Consider the following 16,794-nt stretch of genomic DNA (forward strand, 5'->3'; position numbering starts at 1 on the left):
GTCTTTTATTTTAATCGTAGATAAACGCTATTAATTTTCCATAACTATTTAATTATAATTTATTATTTTTATCGTTATAGATTTTATTTTAGTTAAGTTTGATATGATACTAATTAATAAATGCTATTATTACGTTATTAAAATTTGTATTATTACTTTTATTATCATCTACAATTACTATTATAATCTTTCAATTATTAACACTGATGGTTGAACTATTATTCAAACTACTCTTACAATTATTATTAAGTCCCAAAAATATTATTAACATTTATGTAATTATAATTTGTTTACTCTTCATAAGTCAATGTGTTCAGTAAATTTCCATGTGATTTACAAGTTCGATCAATAATACTAATCTCACTATTATTATAGTATTAGAGTGTTTACGCATTCATACTTTTTAGATTAATTATTCTCAATCCTTATTAGCTAAAGTTATTGGTGTACCCTACAATTTTTATTTCATTACATATACAAACAACCAAAAAACAAATCAATCAATCAAATATATCTTTTAATTAATGATAGCTTTTAGTGATTAAGATTTATTTCACAACCCAACCCAATTCTAAGCTAATCTATTTCACCAACTAGCACTGGCTATCCTATCTTTTCCCATATAAGATCTAATAGTGAGCTCTGATACCAACGCTGTAGCGCCCCCAAAGCTAGCAGCTGACTAATCCAAGATATTAACTAAATAAAGAGGCACTAAGGATCTAAATCAATTACTTAAACATTCAATTAAGAAATCTGCTACAAAACTTAGGCCAAAAACTAGTCCCGCTCTGAAATATATATACAAGAACTCCTCTCAAATGATACATATTCAATAGTGAGTTGATTTACAAAATAGAATACAAACACAGAATAAACATAGCGGAAGCTAACTAACTAACGTATATAATTCTTCGAAGCTTTTATCGTCACATGCACATCTTGATCTGTCTCTGAAACTGAAAGTGGGAATGGGTGAGCACATCATCCCTAAAAGGGGTGCCCAGTAGAAATAACATTTAACTTTAAAGTAATCATGCGCAAGACTTGGAAAACAATACATGTTTTCCCAAACATTAAGAACATAGCGACTAAGTCACTGAAATAAACAAACATGTATATGGATAAACTCCTTCTTCAAACAATGTATAATATTGATGCCAATTCCACACCGAATAGTAATATTGATGCCAATTCCACACCGAATAAACATATAATAGATATAATGTGAAGGAGCGTATCTTATATACCACATGTGGAAATTCTCATTTCCCATAACAATTCTTGATGACAACAAACATTACAAGTCCTTTCCAAACCATGGAAAGATTCAAAGAATCAACAGAACAATCGTAATGCAAACTACACAATGCATGGAGTGCACAAACGAACAATGCATGAGTTTGTTAACCATAAACATTTGTAAAAGAAACAACAATGGTTACAAAAGAGTTAAATGTATTCCCACCTCTTTTGATGACAGGCCACGCCTACCTCGAGATCCATGATCCACTGGTTTCTAAGCCCTTTAAATAAGTCTTATGAATATCTACAACTTTGTAGAAGGAACTAAAGACTAATTCGGACCATAAGAGGTCCAATTCATCTACATAAGATAACTATTCCAAAGCCTAAGTTCTCTAAACAGGCCCATTAACCAAAGGCCTGGTCCATCTGAGTCAACTAACGTTTACTGACGGTTAAAGAGTCAACTAACGGTCCACATCAAGTCAAGGTCCAGGGTCAATGGCCAAATAAGTCAAACAGAAATCAGTCAACGATTCAACTCAGGTCAATATAGGGAAACTCAGTGAGTTAACTCAATCTACAAGACTGATTTAGGTTATACAAACCAAGGTCCTTGCACAGGCCAAACACTCTGCTGCACCATCATGGTGCAACAATAACAAACTTGACAGTCTAAAATCCTATTACAGACTTCATTTTAACTCTTTTTCTAAACAACCGCAATAATACAATTCTCAACTTAAACTTCATAAACAAATTACAAATACAACTATAGCCTACCTGCAGTTCAGAAGTTCCAAGCTTTACAGCAAACCCTAACAACAATCAACACCAAACTCAATTAAAGTTACCTTCAATTCCTTTCTCTATCTCACATACCCTTAATTCATTCATCTAAGCATGCGATTCATTTAGAATCACCACAACATGTGCATTCACAAATTTCAGCTCAGGCAATACCTTCATCCATTCATTGTACTAATCCATTACCTGCATCCCTGTATTATTGTAACTACATCACCAAGCATATTCCAGTTGCACGTGCAATTACTCTTACAATCTGAACTACACAGTCTCTATTTGAACCATAACACTCTTCCATGATTAGTTCGCTTCCAACAACTCCCTGCATTGCACCACCAAAACCATTACACTATGACTGCAATTCACATACAACTTATCCATTTTATACTCAGCCCTGTGATTTCCATCATTCAACCGCAACATCTCAACTCAAATAACACACACTCTCTCTGCAACCTCTCATTCACTGAGATCAATTCATAACACCTACCATTTGAACTCAGATAATTCCAGAGATACTATCGTTTCAACATAACTACATAACTTAACAAAAAAATAACAGAGAAGAATAATTACCTCAATACATGTCCAACCTCTTAAAACTAATCCATCTTCTCTGACACTCCAGTTCAATTTCAATCCACACCATAAACCCCAATTTTTTTCTCAATCCTCTTTAGAACCCTAAATCACTGATCTTTTAACAGAACCACTTCACATCTTCAATTAAACCACAACCCAGTTATTCTTCATCCACCACAACTGAGTTCATTTATCAATTCCATACAAATATCCAATTCAATCTACAAACCCTAATCTCTGTTTTGGGGAAGAACAGAAACCCTGATTTGCTTTGAAATCAAAATTAAACTCATACTAACAATTCTATTTCATACCTGATCAAAACCCATCTCAAATCTTCCCTTTAAACTCTCAATTTAATCTTCGAATTCTTCTTTGAATTTCTCCCAGAAACCCTACCTCTTGATTCAACATAAAAATAATTCTACAGGTTCAATTAGACATCAACTCTCTTAATCTTCATCCGTTAACATCCCTATTAACTTATAAATTTCCAATTAAACTCAACATCAAACTCAAACCCTAACTTTCACAGAAACACTTCTCTTCAACTCAATCGAGGATTCTAACCAAAACCAAAGTATGAAATCATCAACACCACACTCGATTGATTGGTTTCACTAATTTTCTGTAAGGTTTTCTCAACTGAGATTTCCTCTATGAATTGCCAGAAGAGAAGAAGAATAACAGAGGAGAAGAAGAAGAAAGAATGAGAAAGAGAAAGAAAAAAGAAAAGAAATGAGAGTTTATCCTCTCGATTTGGGTTGATAATAGCGACTGCAATGGTACGACTAAACTCAAAGATCAAAGACCAAAAAAAAAAGACTAAATATGAGTTTAATCTGTATTGTGACGTTATGGGGAGAAGACCAAATTTGGTCGCGCGTAAAACAATTTTACGCATGAAGACGGGCGGATTTCTTAGTTACGTTTCATTTCTGCGCGGAATTATAAATTACGTTTTAAACGGGCGTAAATATAAATCACGTTTGTTATCGAGCGTAAATATAAATTACGTTTGGTAAGGGACGGAATCTTAAATTCCGCCCGTTGATCAGACGGATTCCAAATGACCGCTCGAAGAAACGTAAAACTAAATTCCGCCCGAGTTAAACACGGTCACACAGCACGTGTGAGATCAGACGGGCGAACATCTGGTGTCCGCGTGATGAATTGAACGGACGGACATCTTCTGTCCGCGTGATGAATTTGTCAGGCGTAAAATATTATTACGCCTGAGACGGGCGTAACCAAAATTTCCGTCCCACTGTTTTCATTAGGGTTCAGGGTTATGGCGTACTCTTCCTGTCCGTCTGATCAAATCGGGCGTAATCTTAATGAACCGCCCCTTCCACCAATACCGCCTCTCCTTCCCAACCACAACCCATCTCTTCTACACGAGCCTTCTTCTTCTCACTTCATATTCTTCCACAGTTCATATTCTTACACAGTTCATATTCTTCTTTGCTTCACCGCTCCTCTTCAGTTCATATTCTTCTTCTCCATTCCCATCTACCAACCGTACAAATACCCTAAAAACTCCACAAAAACCCTAAAAACTCCATTATAAGGTATGTATTTTCTACTTTCTTTATTCAATTTGTGTAATAATAATATCATGTATTGTATTTTTTGTTCGAATTTATTTAGGGTTTTTACGTTGAAAATTGAATCAGACTTTATTACTAATTGGATATTCATATTGGGTTAATCAAATCTTATTAAAATTGGGTTAATCACATCTTAATCCAATAGTATGTTAATGTTATTACTTTTGTTACTGTTTCGTAATTTAATTTAATTTTTTGTTTTATTTAATAGTTATAAATATTAATAATTGGATAATTATTTTTTGTTAATTTAGTTACGTGATTTAATTTAATATATTTTTTTGTTAATTTAATTTCGTAATTTAATTTATTTTTTGTTAATTATAAATAGTTATAAATATAGTTAATTGGATAATTATTTTTTGTTAATTTAGTTACGTGATTTAATTTAATTTATCTTTTTGTTAATTTAGTTTCGTATTTTAATTGAATTTTTTGTTAATTATAAATAGTTATAAATATAGTTAATTGGATAATTATTTTTTTGGTTAAATTTATGTTTATGGAATTTTATGATGTTGAAATTTTGTTCGGTTAAATTTATGTCTATTATGGTTCGTGGATTGGTCTTTTAATTATGAAATTGTATTTAACATGTTTGTGCGTAGAATGAACAAGTTTATATCGAGGTTTAGTGGTCGCCAAAAGACCAACAAGAGACAAAAATCTACCGAAGCTGATTACAACTTAATCTCTACCGGTCAAATTGAGGAGGTCGACGTCCCCGGGTTAGGGAGGTTTCCTATAGTGGAAGATGATAAGCCGCACGCTACTGAAGACATTACATTTTCAGACGCACCAACATTTAAGTTTAAACATCGTGGATGTCTCTCGCCCGGTTTTCTTCAGTCGTTTAGCTGCTTTTTTTCCCATCTGACGAAGGTATGTATTCTCTATGTCTCCTTTATCTGTGTCGTTACCGGACTCGACTTGAGTGCCATCTTCCTCGGTATTCACGCTACTATCCAAATCGTGCGTCGTATCAAAAACAAAAGTCGATCGACGATTATATTTTATATTTTCTATGACAATTGGGTAGCACTCTTCGTGCCTAAATTTTCTTCCATGATTGCATTCCTTAAACCGTTTGTTTACTTCTTCGAGCTGTTAATGTTTTTAAAAACAATTAGGTTCATGGGCATCTCAATATTAGAAAATAATTGTTTCAAAACAGAGAGAATACTCACGGTCATTTCCGGACCCCATCCCGTATGATATTCACCTTCCACTTCCGCCTGTTTTGCCGAAAACAACGCCACTTCTTTACTTATTCCCTGAAATCGTTTTTGCCAGGAACTCCAAGACCGCTCTGGTTTATCCGGTAAATGAGCTTCAATATCATCCTTGATACGAGTCCACAACGCAATCTCTGATTGATCGGCTCCAACGCCGGGATTTTGAGATATTGATAAATGAATTTTACACATCGTGACATCTTCGATTGTCGTAAAATTTGGACCTCTTGCTATTCGTGGTGTTGACATTAAAAACGATTCGATGAAAATTTTCAAAATGATTTGAAATATGGAAAACTATTTTTTCTTCCTGATACTATTTTTTTCTTGCCGAATACAAACGAATGATATGAAAATGTGAAAGGAATTCATCTGGTATATATAGGTATAAAATAAACCCGTTATTAACATTCAATTTCAAACGTTCGAAAGATATAAATATCTTACCAACGGTCAAAAATCTGCTACGCAATCTCCAACGCCAACGTTCGAAAAATTTATCATTCTAACGTTCGAAAATTTTCATTTCATGTTTCATAATTTTTCTGATAACAGTTACTGGGCGTAAAAAAAAAGTCCGTTTGAGAGGGGCGGAATTTTGGTGTCCGCCCCAGAGAGGCGGAATTTTGGTGTCCGCCTGGCAACGCGCGGAATTCTGCTGTCCGTCTCATCAGGCGTAAATTTATGTTACGCCCGCAACAAACGTAAATTTAAATTCCGCCCCACCAACATACGTAAATTTGGTTTACGCCCGTTAACAAACGCAATTTAAGTTTACGCCTGACAACAAACGGATTTTAAATTTACGCCCGACTATATTAGGATTTGGGATTTGGTCGCGACTAAATATGGTCTGGGTTTTGATCTTTGGTCCAAATTTGATCTTTACTCCGTCCCACTGTGTTAGGATCTCATCCCATAAATTTGGTTATACTCGCCCACTGTGGATGCTCTTAGAGCGACTGCAATGGTACGACTAAACTCAAAGATCAAAGACCAAAAAAAAAAGACTAAATATGAGTTTAATCTGTATTGTGACGTTATGGGGAGAAGACCAAATTTGGTCGCGCGTAAAACAATTTTACGCATGAAGACGGGCGGAAGTATTAGTTACGTTTCATTTCTGCGCGGAATTATAAATTACGTTTCAAACGGGCGTAAATATAAATCACGTTTGTTATCGAGCGTAAATATAAATTACGTTTGGTAAGGGGCGGAATCTTAAATTCCGCCCGTTGATCAGACGGATTCCAAATGACCGCTCGAAGAAACGTAAAACTAAATTCCGCCCGAGTTAAACACGGTCACACAGCACGTGTGAGATCAGACGGGCGAACATCTGGTGTCCGCGTGATGAATTGAACGGACGGACATCTTCTGTCCGCGTGATGAATTTGTCAGGCGTAAAATATTATTACGCCTGAGACGGGCGTAACCAAAATTTCCGTCCCACTGTTTTCATTAGGGTTCAGGGTTATGGCGTACTCTTCCTGTCCGTCTGATCAAATCGGGCGTAATCTTAATGAACCGCCCCTTCCACCAATACCGCCTCTCCTTCCCAACCACAACCCATCTCTTCTACACGAGCCTTCTTCTTCTCACTTCATATTCTTCCACAGTTCATATTCTTACACAGTTCATATTCTTCTTTGCTTCACCGCTCCTCTTCAGTTCATATTCTTCTTCTCCATTCCCATCTACCAACCGTACAAATACCCTAAAAACTCCACAAAAACCCTAAAAACTCCATTATAAGGTATGTATTTTCTACTTTCTTTATTCAATTTGTGTAATAATAATATCATGTATTGTATTTTTTGTTCGAATTTATTTAGGGTTTTTACGTTGAAAATTGAATCAGACTTTATTACTAATTGGATATTCATATTGGGTTAATCAAATCTTATTAAAATTGGGTTAATCACATCTTAATCCAATAGTATGTTAGTGTTAATGTTATTACTTTTGTTACTGTTTCGTAATTTAATTTAATTTTTTGTTTTATTTAATAGTTATAAATATTAATAATTGGATAATTATTTTTTGTTAATTTAGTTACGTGATTTAATTTAATATATTTTTTTGTTAATTTAATTTCGTAATTTAATTTATTTTTTGTTAATTATAAATAGTTATAAATATAGTTAATTGGATAATTATTTTTTGTTAATTTAGTTACGTGATTTAATTTAATTTATCTTTTTGTTAATTTAGTTTCGTATTTTAATTGAATTTTTTGTTAATTATAAATAGTTATAAATATAGTTAATTGGATAATTATTTTTTTGGTTAAATTTATGTTTATGGAATTTTATGATGTTGAAATTTTGTTCGGTTAAATTTATGTCTATTATGGTTCGTGGATTGGTCTTTTAATTATGAAATTGTATTTAACATGTTTGTGCGTAGAATGAACAAGTTTATATCGAGGTTTAGTGGTCGCCAAAAGACCAACAAGAGACAAAAATCTACCGAAGCTGATTACAACTTAATCTCTACCGGTCAAATTGAGGAGGTCGACGGCCCCGGGTTAGGGAGGTTTCCTATAGTGGAAGATGATAAGCCGCACGCTACTGAAGACATTACATTTTCAGACGCACCAACATTTAAGTTTAAACATCGTGGATGTCTGGCATCGGTAATTCATTATTATAAATTTATTTCAATACATTGTCCTAGAGTTAAATATTTGATTGAAAAAGCGGGGTGGGAAAAATTGTTGAACATAGAGTGTAGCGTTACCCAACATGCCGTTGTTGATTATATTGTTGAGAGGTTTTGGGATACAACCAACACGTTCCATTTTCCATTTGGTGAGATGGGGTTCACGCCATTAGATTGGGTCATGTTAACTGGACTGAGTATCGGTGATGGTTATGTAGTTCCGTATGATTCGAGCTTATACCAATTTGACTATGTCCGTGAGAAGATTTTTCCGGATATCACACAGGGAACAAGAGGCGCGTCGTGGATATCAAACTCAATTACAATTACATATTTAAGCTCATACTTCAAAGAAGATAAGTTGGTGGCGGCTAATGAAGATTCTCTCCTCGCCCATAGAATAGCAATTGCCTTTTTTATGTATGTTTTGGGTCAATTTTTCTTTCCTAATGCAAAGAACTATATTGATGCTGGATGGTTAGCTGCTTTCGAAGAAATTGATAAAATACAAGACCTTGACTGGGGCGGTAGTTCCTTTTCGAGATTGTATGCAGGTCTCCGACAAGCTTGTAGGAAACAACAGAAGGCACTAAGCGGGCCCTTCCAAATATTAGAGGTATTTTGGTAATCGATTTTATTTTAATTTTCAACGTAAAGTATATTTTCATTTAAGTTTATTTCCTTGGATATATTAATTTGATTCATTAATTTTATGGACTAGTTTTGGGGGTATGAATACCTAGGCATATGTCGACCAGACATCTCAATGACCGGTAATGAACAGAAATGGCCTGTAATTTCCAGATGGAATGGAAGGAGGTGTCAGAATGATATTATTCGTTGTAGGATTTTACTGAATCAGCTGACGATTGACCAAGTGACATGGCACCCATGGGAATCATACACCGACGTCCTCAGTTCTGAGATGGGAAAGTCTGCTAGGAAGCTGTCGGACTCGAGATGGATATTTTCTTGGAATGGCGTTGTGAGTTAGACATGATTTTTTATATTATATCATTAATATTAAACGTCAATAACATAGTTTTTTATTTTTCGTTATTTATCTAATTAATAACGTACTCACTACAATTATATTCCCTTTTTGGTTATACAGCATAATGTTTATTTAGGAGAAAGATGTTGGAGGCAAAACCATCCCTCGTTTGCTGTTCCCATGAAACTACATGTAATTATTGGGCATTTGGGTGATGACCAAGCAAAACTCCTGCTAGCGGACGGTTTTGTTGATGCAACCGAGGTGGTGCAAGTTGTGCAGTATGAAGTATATTTAGAGTATTGGAAAAAGGTTACTAATTTCAGAAAATATGTGACACATCCTGATTGGGAGGTCCAAACATTTGGGTACAGCGGTGACTTCTATTCTACCGAACTTGGAAAACCAGATGAACATGTTCTTATTCCACCGCAACAACAATTATCGCCCGTAAGTGTTCGTTCAACTTTACATTGTTAATTCCAAAAAAAAAAAAATCTCATCTATCTCATTTTTTCATGACAGGGCGATAGTTATGCATTATTCCAAGAATATGCTGATTTTACTAAACAATTTCGAGATTTTACATTACGAGAAACGAAAGATAGGATGGAGTGTCTATTAGCGAAAGATGAACTTATAGGAAACCAGAATAATAAGATCACGGAATTGGAGTATCAACTGTCTCTTTTCCGAACGCCACACACCATCCAACCTTCCATTGGATTCGGCGCCTTTTCCCCCACATTGCCACCACAAGTGTGGAGTTCTATGAGTCAAGGATCATCTTCAACGTCCTCGGTCAGGCCCATTCCGAGAACGGCTTTTATCCCACCGCGATCGGCGCCTCCGGATACGGGAAATGTTTAGCCTGTGATGACTATTTATATGGTTTAGCTTTGAATTTATTATGTTATTTATCTTTGTTATGTGTAGTCATACTAGACATTTATTATGTTATTTATCTTTGTTATGTGTAGTCAGCGAGTAGTCATTTCAATACTCAATCAAATTTCTATCAAATTTCAGCGAGTGGTTATTTGAATCCTTTATCAAATTTCAGCGAGTAGTCATTTCAGTAGGCAATCAAATTTCAGCGAGTAGTCATTTCAATAGGCAATCAAATTTCAGCGAGTAGTCAGTTCAATACTTTATCAAATTTCTATCAAATTTCAGCGAGTAGTTATTTGAATACTTTATCAAATTTCACCGACTAGTCATTTCAATACGACAAACACCTCACTACAAAATTTGTCAAATACTTTATGTTATTTTATTTATTAATCTTGATGGAAAATGGAAGCATGTGATCTCCGTCACTCACTCTATAAATACCAACACACCTCTTTTTACAATCACACACTTATTCTAATTCGGATAGAATATGGAAGCATATGAGAATACCGCTCACTATTGTTCTTCTGTTTCATCTTCTTCTTCTTCTTCTAATAGTAGTTTTTATTCCTCGGATGATGATTCAATAACAATTATGCAAAATAACATGGCCGTTAGTATGGGAGTCCTTGTTACCAATTCTAAATGGCCTCAAACTCGTATCAAAATACCAAGAGATCGTGAGACTGGTGCTGAACTTCTGTGGAACGACTATTTTTCTCTGTATCCAAACCAACCACCTAATGTTTTTCGCAGAAGATTCAGGATGCGTCGACAATTGTTTAACAGAATAGTGGAAGGTGTTACAGCCGAAGACAGATATTTTGTGCAAAGGCCCGATGCGTGTGGAGTTTTAGGATTAAACCCTCATCAAAAAGTAACTGCAGCGGTGCGAATGTTAGCTTATGGATGTGCGGCAGATGCAATAGACGAGTACTTACGCATAGGCGAAACCACGGTGTTGGAAGCAACTCGGAGGTTCTGCAAGTCGATTGTCAATGTGTATGGGAAAGAATATTTGCGTGAACCTACGGCTGGTGATGTTGAGTTGTTGCTCAACCAAAACAAAGATAGAGGATTTCCAGGGATGATAGGTAGCCTAGATTGCATGCATTGGAAATGGGATAAATGTCCATCTGCCGAATCAGGGGCTTACACCGCGTATAAAGGGAGCGAAAGTATCGTGTTGGAGGCGGTGGTGTCGTATGATCTATGGTTTTGGCATGCATTTTTTTGGTATGCCAGGCTCTAACAACGATATTAATGTGATGAACCGTTCATATGTTTTTCGAAGTCTGGTCACGGGAAAAGCACCACCGGTGAACTATGTGGTAAACGGTCATTCTTATGACATGCCGTATTATCTAGGTGATGGAATATATCCAGAAATTGCTACTATTATTATGGCGTTTAAACATCCGCTAGGTAGGAAAAAAGAGATATTTTCAGCGATGCAAGAGGGTGCAAGAAAAGACGTAGAGCGGGGATTTGGTGTACTTCAACAACAGTTTGGAATCATCAAACAACCTGCTAGAATGTGGAATCCAGATGTGCTTGCCTATATCATGAAAACGTGTATTATCTTACATAATATGATAGTCGAGGATGAGCGTCTACCCGGTGAATGGCCACATGTTTATGATCATCGTAGCAACCCGACACCGGTTAATATATTAAGAGGCAACAGTGAGGAGTTTTCCCAAATTAGAGCTGAGCAACGCCGACGTCATATGCGCAGCAAAGATAGGCATATTCGCTTGCGCGATGACTTAATCGAACATATATGGGCAGAATATGGGAATTAAAAGGTTGGAGACGAGGACAAAATATTGGAATTAAATGTTGTTTACCATATGAAAAAATTATGTGATTTTATTTTAACGAATAATTTTATTGAAATGTATTAACTCTATTTCATATACTCATCACTTGGTAAATTAAAGTAAGATGTTACAAAATAAGTTAAAGTTGATTAAATTAAATGAAGATAAAATTAAATCCCAAATATTACATAATAATACGACTAATGACAAAATTAATACATATTAAAACGTAAATAAACTACTAAAACTATTATCACTTATTATTAGACTTAATACTTAAGGTTCGAACTATCACGTTTTGACGATTATAATTGGCTCCTTTTGTCCCGTACTATTAAAGCCTTTCGAAGTTCGAAGTACTCCTTTTGTACATGATCCAATTTGGAAAGATCCATCATCATGATGCGAAATTCATCGTCTGCGACCTCCTTGGCTATTTTAGCCGCATGCTCAGCTTGTTTTTGTGCAAACTCGGCCTTTTTTTGTTCCATCTTGAATCTTGATTGTTCCCGGTAATGAGAATTGAAATTTTCTTGCTGTGTAATAATTATTCCCATCAATTCCTCTTGGCTGTTGGATTTCTCTCGCCCGGTTTTCTTCAGTCGTTTAGCTGCTTTTTTTCCCATCTGACGAAGGTATGTATTCTCTATGTCTCCTTTATCTGTGTCGTTACCGGACTCGACTTGAGTGCCATCTTCCTCGGTATTCACGCTACTATCCAAATCGTGCGTCGTATCAAAAACAAAAGTCGATCGACGATTATATTTTATATTTTCTATGACAATTGGGTAGCACTCTTCGTGCCTAAATTTTCTTCCATGATTGCATTCCTTAAACCGTTTGATTACTTCTTCGAGCTGTTAATGTTTTTAAAAACAATTAGGTTCATGGGCATCTCAATATTAGAAAATAATTGTTTCAAAACAGAGAGAATACTCACGGTCATTTCCGGACCCCATCCCGTATGATATTCACCTTCCACTTCCGCCTGTTTTGCCGAAAACAACGCCACTTCTTTACTTATTCCCTGATATCATTTTTGCCAGGAACTCCAAGACCGCTCTGGTTTATCCGGTAAATGAGCTTCAATATCATCCTTGATACGAGTCCACAACGCAATCTCTGATTGATCGGCTCCAACGCCGGGATCTTGAGATATTGATAAATGAATTTTACACATCGTGACATCTTCGATTGTCGTAAAATTTGGACCTCTTGCTATTCGTGGTGTTGACATTAAAAACGATTCGATGAAAATTTTCAAAATGATTTGAAATATGGAAAACTATTTTTTCTTCCTGATACTATTTTTTTCTTGCCGAATACAAACGAATGATATGAAAATGTGAAAGGAATTCATCTGGTATATATAGGTATAAAATAAACCCGTTATTAACATTCAATTTCAAACGTTCGAAAGATATAAATATCTTACCAACGGTCAAAAATCTGCTACGCAATCTCCAACGCCAACGTTCGAAAAATTTATCATTCTAACGTTCGAAAATTTCATTTCATGTTTCATAATTTTGCTCAGGCATTAAAAAAAAGTCCGTTTGAGAGGGGCGGAATTTTGGTGTCCGCCCCAGAGAGGCGGAATTTTGGTGTCCGCCCCAGAGAGGCGGAATTTTGGTGTCCGCCCCAGACAGGCGGAAATTTGGTGTCCGCCTGGCAACGCGCGGAATTCTTCTGTCCGTCCCATCAGGCGTAAATTTATGTTCCGCCCGCAACAAACGTAAATTTAAATTCCGCCCCACCAACATACGTAAATTTGGTTTACGCCCGTTAACAAGCGTACTTTAAATTTACGCCCAGCATCAAGCGTAATTTAAATTTACGCCCGACTATATTAGAATTTGGGATTTGGTCGCGACCATATTTGGTCTGGAATTTGATCTTTGGTCCAAATTTGATCTTTACTCCGTCCCACTGTGTTACGATCTCATCCCATAAATTTGGTTATACTCGCCCACTGTGGATGCTCTAAGGCCGACCAAATTTTCTGAGACACCCACTCGCTTCGACACGTGCATCCACAAGGGTGATATCCAAAATTACTATTTTACCCTCCGTAAATAATTTGATAAATCTTCTTCATTCGGTATCTGATTGACACGTTCGAGTAGTCCATTCCTCACAACTTTTCGAGACCTATTCAGTGATATAAATTTCGTATCTACATCGTTGTTCGATTAATTTCTATCAATTAACATTCGTATTAAACTAATCTAGTTATTATTGGCTAAAACGTCTCTTGACTAGTTTAATAGTGTTGACGAACTTGAGGATCCTTATACTTCTGATAGGGATATGAACTTAAAACAGGTTTCTTCCGATGTTTGTCTTCCACGAACCTGTTATTTCTGCGAGAAAAAGAATCACCATGATCTACATTGTTTTGCTAGAAAGAAACAGATTTCTGAGCTTCGAAATCTATTACTTTTTACAGTTGACAGAGTGAATTTTATGACAACATCTACAATGGAGTTTATTCCTGCAGAAAACTAGAAATCTCATAAAAAGGATTTCAATGGTCACTCATCTCGAAATATTTCTGGAATCGTGTTCCTTCTCATGGTGCAATTCTTACACCACGAATACACTTATTCCTAGTGGTTATGAGAATAAAACTGGTAAGTCTAAGTCTATGAGGTGAAAATCTCACAATTCTGTTCATCTGGAACCAATCTCCAGAGATCCTAGACTCAATCCTCAGAAAAACATCTCTGATGGATTTGTTAAAAAGGTTATGACTATTTCCTCTGGAAACGAAATAACCAAAGAAAGGAAAGGAGTATAAGAATCAAACCTTCAGATGGTATTCACAATTCATCTCTCAATCTTCATGATGGGATTACATCTCACTCTGCCACCAAACTCCAGGTAGCTTCATCCTTATATCTAACTTGAGAGTTGCAAGGATGATTTTTGAGAGTTAATCAAGTCTACTATCAGATACCATTAGTCTTGTGTTTGATTTACTTTTTGTGTGAAGGTTGAGCCAATTCTTGACTACCAGTAACTACTGTATCTCTTCTTCTTGCTCTAATTGATTCTTTTGATTATTGATCTATGAAAGTAAGAGATATCAAAAAGGTGTAATTCCTTTTTATTGGATTCCTTTGATCCATTATTCTGCCTTATCCGTCCCACGAACGTTCGTGCTTGGGAGTTTTTAAGGTTTCCTTAACAAGGGTATTCTCCTCTTGTTTATAAACATATATATTTTATATACTATTTTTCCATCCCTAACAAAAAATGGAGAACTCTTCAAGATCTCGGGAAGTGGTGAATCTTGAGATGGAAGAAGACGTTAAAGGATGCGTATCAGTTCAAGAACTTGTCTTGAAAAAGATGATTGCAAGGAAAGAGTACTACTCCTGGATTGGTGAATTTGTCAAGGATTTAATTCTTTTTTAGAATGACTGAAAGGTCGAATTTGCAAATCTTCAACTGCAAATAAATCATCTCATTGATGGTCAGACCAAAATCCTTGAAAATCAAAATATCTTGATTCAGAATCAAAAGAAACTCATCGTGGACTGTGTCAAAGCTAGGCATCTTGCCCGCATTGTTGATCGGAAAGTCAATGTTCTAACTCATGAAAATGGAGTCTCTACGGTGAAAAGAATCAAGAATATAGGTGATACCTTTTATGATGGTCTCTTTCAAAGGTATGATGTTATCAAAGAAACTTGATTTCTTGTTTCTATCTAGGAAACTTCCTGTGAGAATTTATTCTTATGTTTTAAGAAGGATAACTAGGGTTTGGAATAGAAATTATTGTGAGTACACGTAGCTATTTCCAACGTTTTTCATCTTGCAATGTTTTTAGATTTATTTATTTAAATTCTAAAGTTTATTTGGAAGATGATCTTGCAGTATTAATCTTTATTGGTTTTATATTGCAAAAATTTGTTATGGGATATATGTGTTTACGTCCGTGAACCATGATTGTCCCATATATGTCAAAAGTTAAGCCTATTATGTCATTATACAAATATTGATGGAAGATAGGATGAAATTTTGATCGCAAAGATTAAGTTTATTATATGTCTTTATGCAAATATTGATGAAAAATAGAATGAATCTTTGTATGTTCCGCAGTATTGATCTTTCCCTGATCCACTTCTTTGTGAGAGTATTGTGTGGCTCCGTAAGTTCTCTTATGTTGAGCATTTTCGATTAAATTAATCACGGTTTCTCTTGTGGTTAATTTAATTGAGTTTTCTAGATACAAATTCATTTTTTATGTAGTTTGTTAATGTCCAAAAAATCCTTCGTTTCTTGTAAAATTAAGGTTGCTCTTGTTGTTCTTTCGGGAATGACATTTTACGGGGGAGAGTTCTTAATTGAACTTGTGCTTAATTGCCAAATCTTTGTGGGGAGTGCGGTTGTGGAATATTATAGAAGTATTCTTGTATCTTTATTAACTCCTTGATGAATGCATTTAGTTTCGACTGTATGATTGAATATAAACAAAGTTGATATGTTCTCTTTTAGTCATGAAGTATCTCTATGAGAATTTCATTATGGTCCCACTACTTTTCGTACCTTTGCCAATTTATAGTGACAAAAAGGGGGAGAATTAATGTGTAGTTCACACTACAAATACATATGGTTTACGGATCATTATGTAAGGGGGATTGGTTTTCATGTGAGATGAAGTATTGACTAAGGGGGAGTAATACATATCACCATAGTATTGTTGTCAAAGTTGTGATACAATTGGACTTTGATGATGTGTAATAATACTATGACACTGTATAACAATAAGAAAACATCTTGTTTTTATATATTGTTATAGTTACGGATCTTCGACAACTATGATGCTGAGTTGAACACGTTCAGAATCACTGGAGTACTTGGAAGTGACGAAGATTTCGAGTAATGTTGAAGAACCAAGGAAATCAATCATTTGGATGAGAAGCTACAAAGTT

This window comes from Papaver somniferum, chromosome 10 (assembly GCF_003573695.1).
Source record: "Papaver somniferum cultivar HN1 chromosome 10, ASM357369v1, whole genome shotgun sequence".
In the NCBI taxonomy this organism is placed as follows: Eukaryota; Viridiplantae; Streptophyta; class Magnoliopsida; order Ranunculales; family Papaveraceae; genus Papaver; species Papaver somniferum.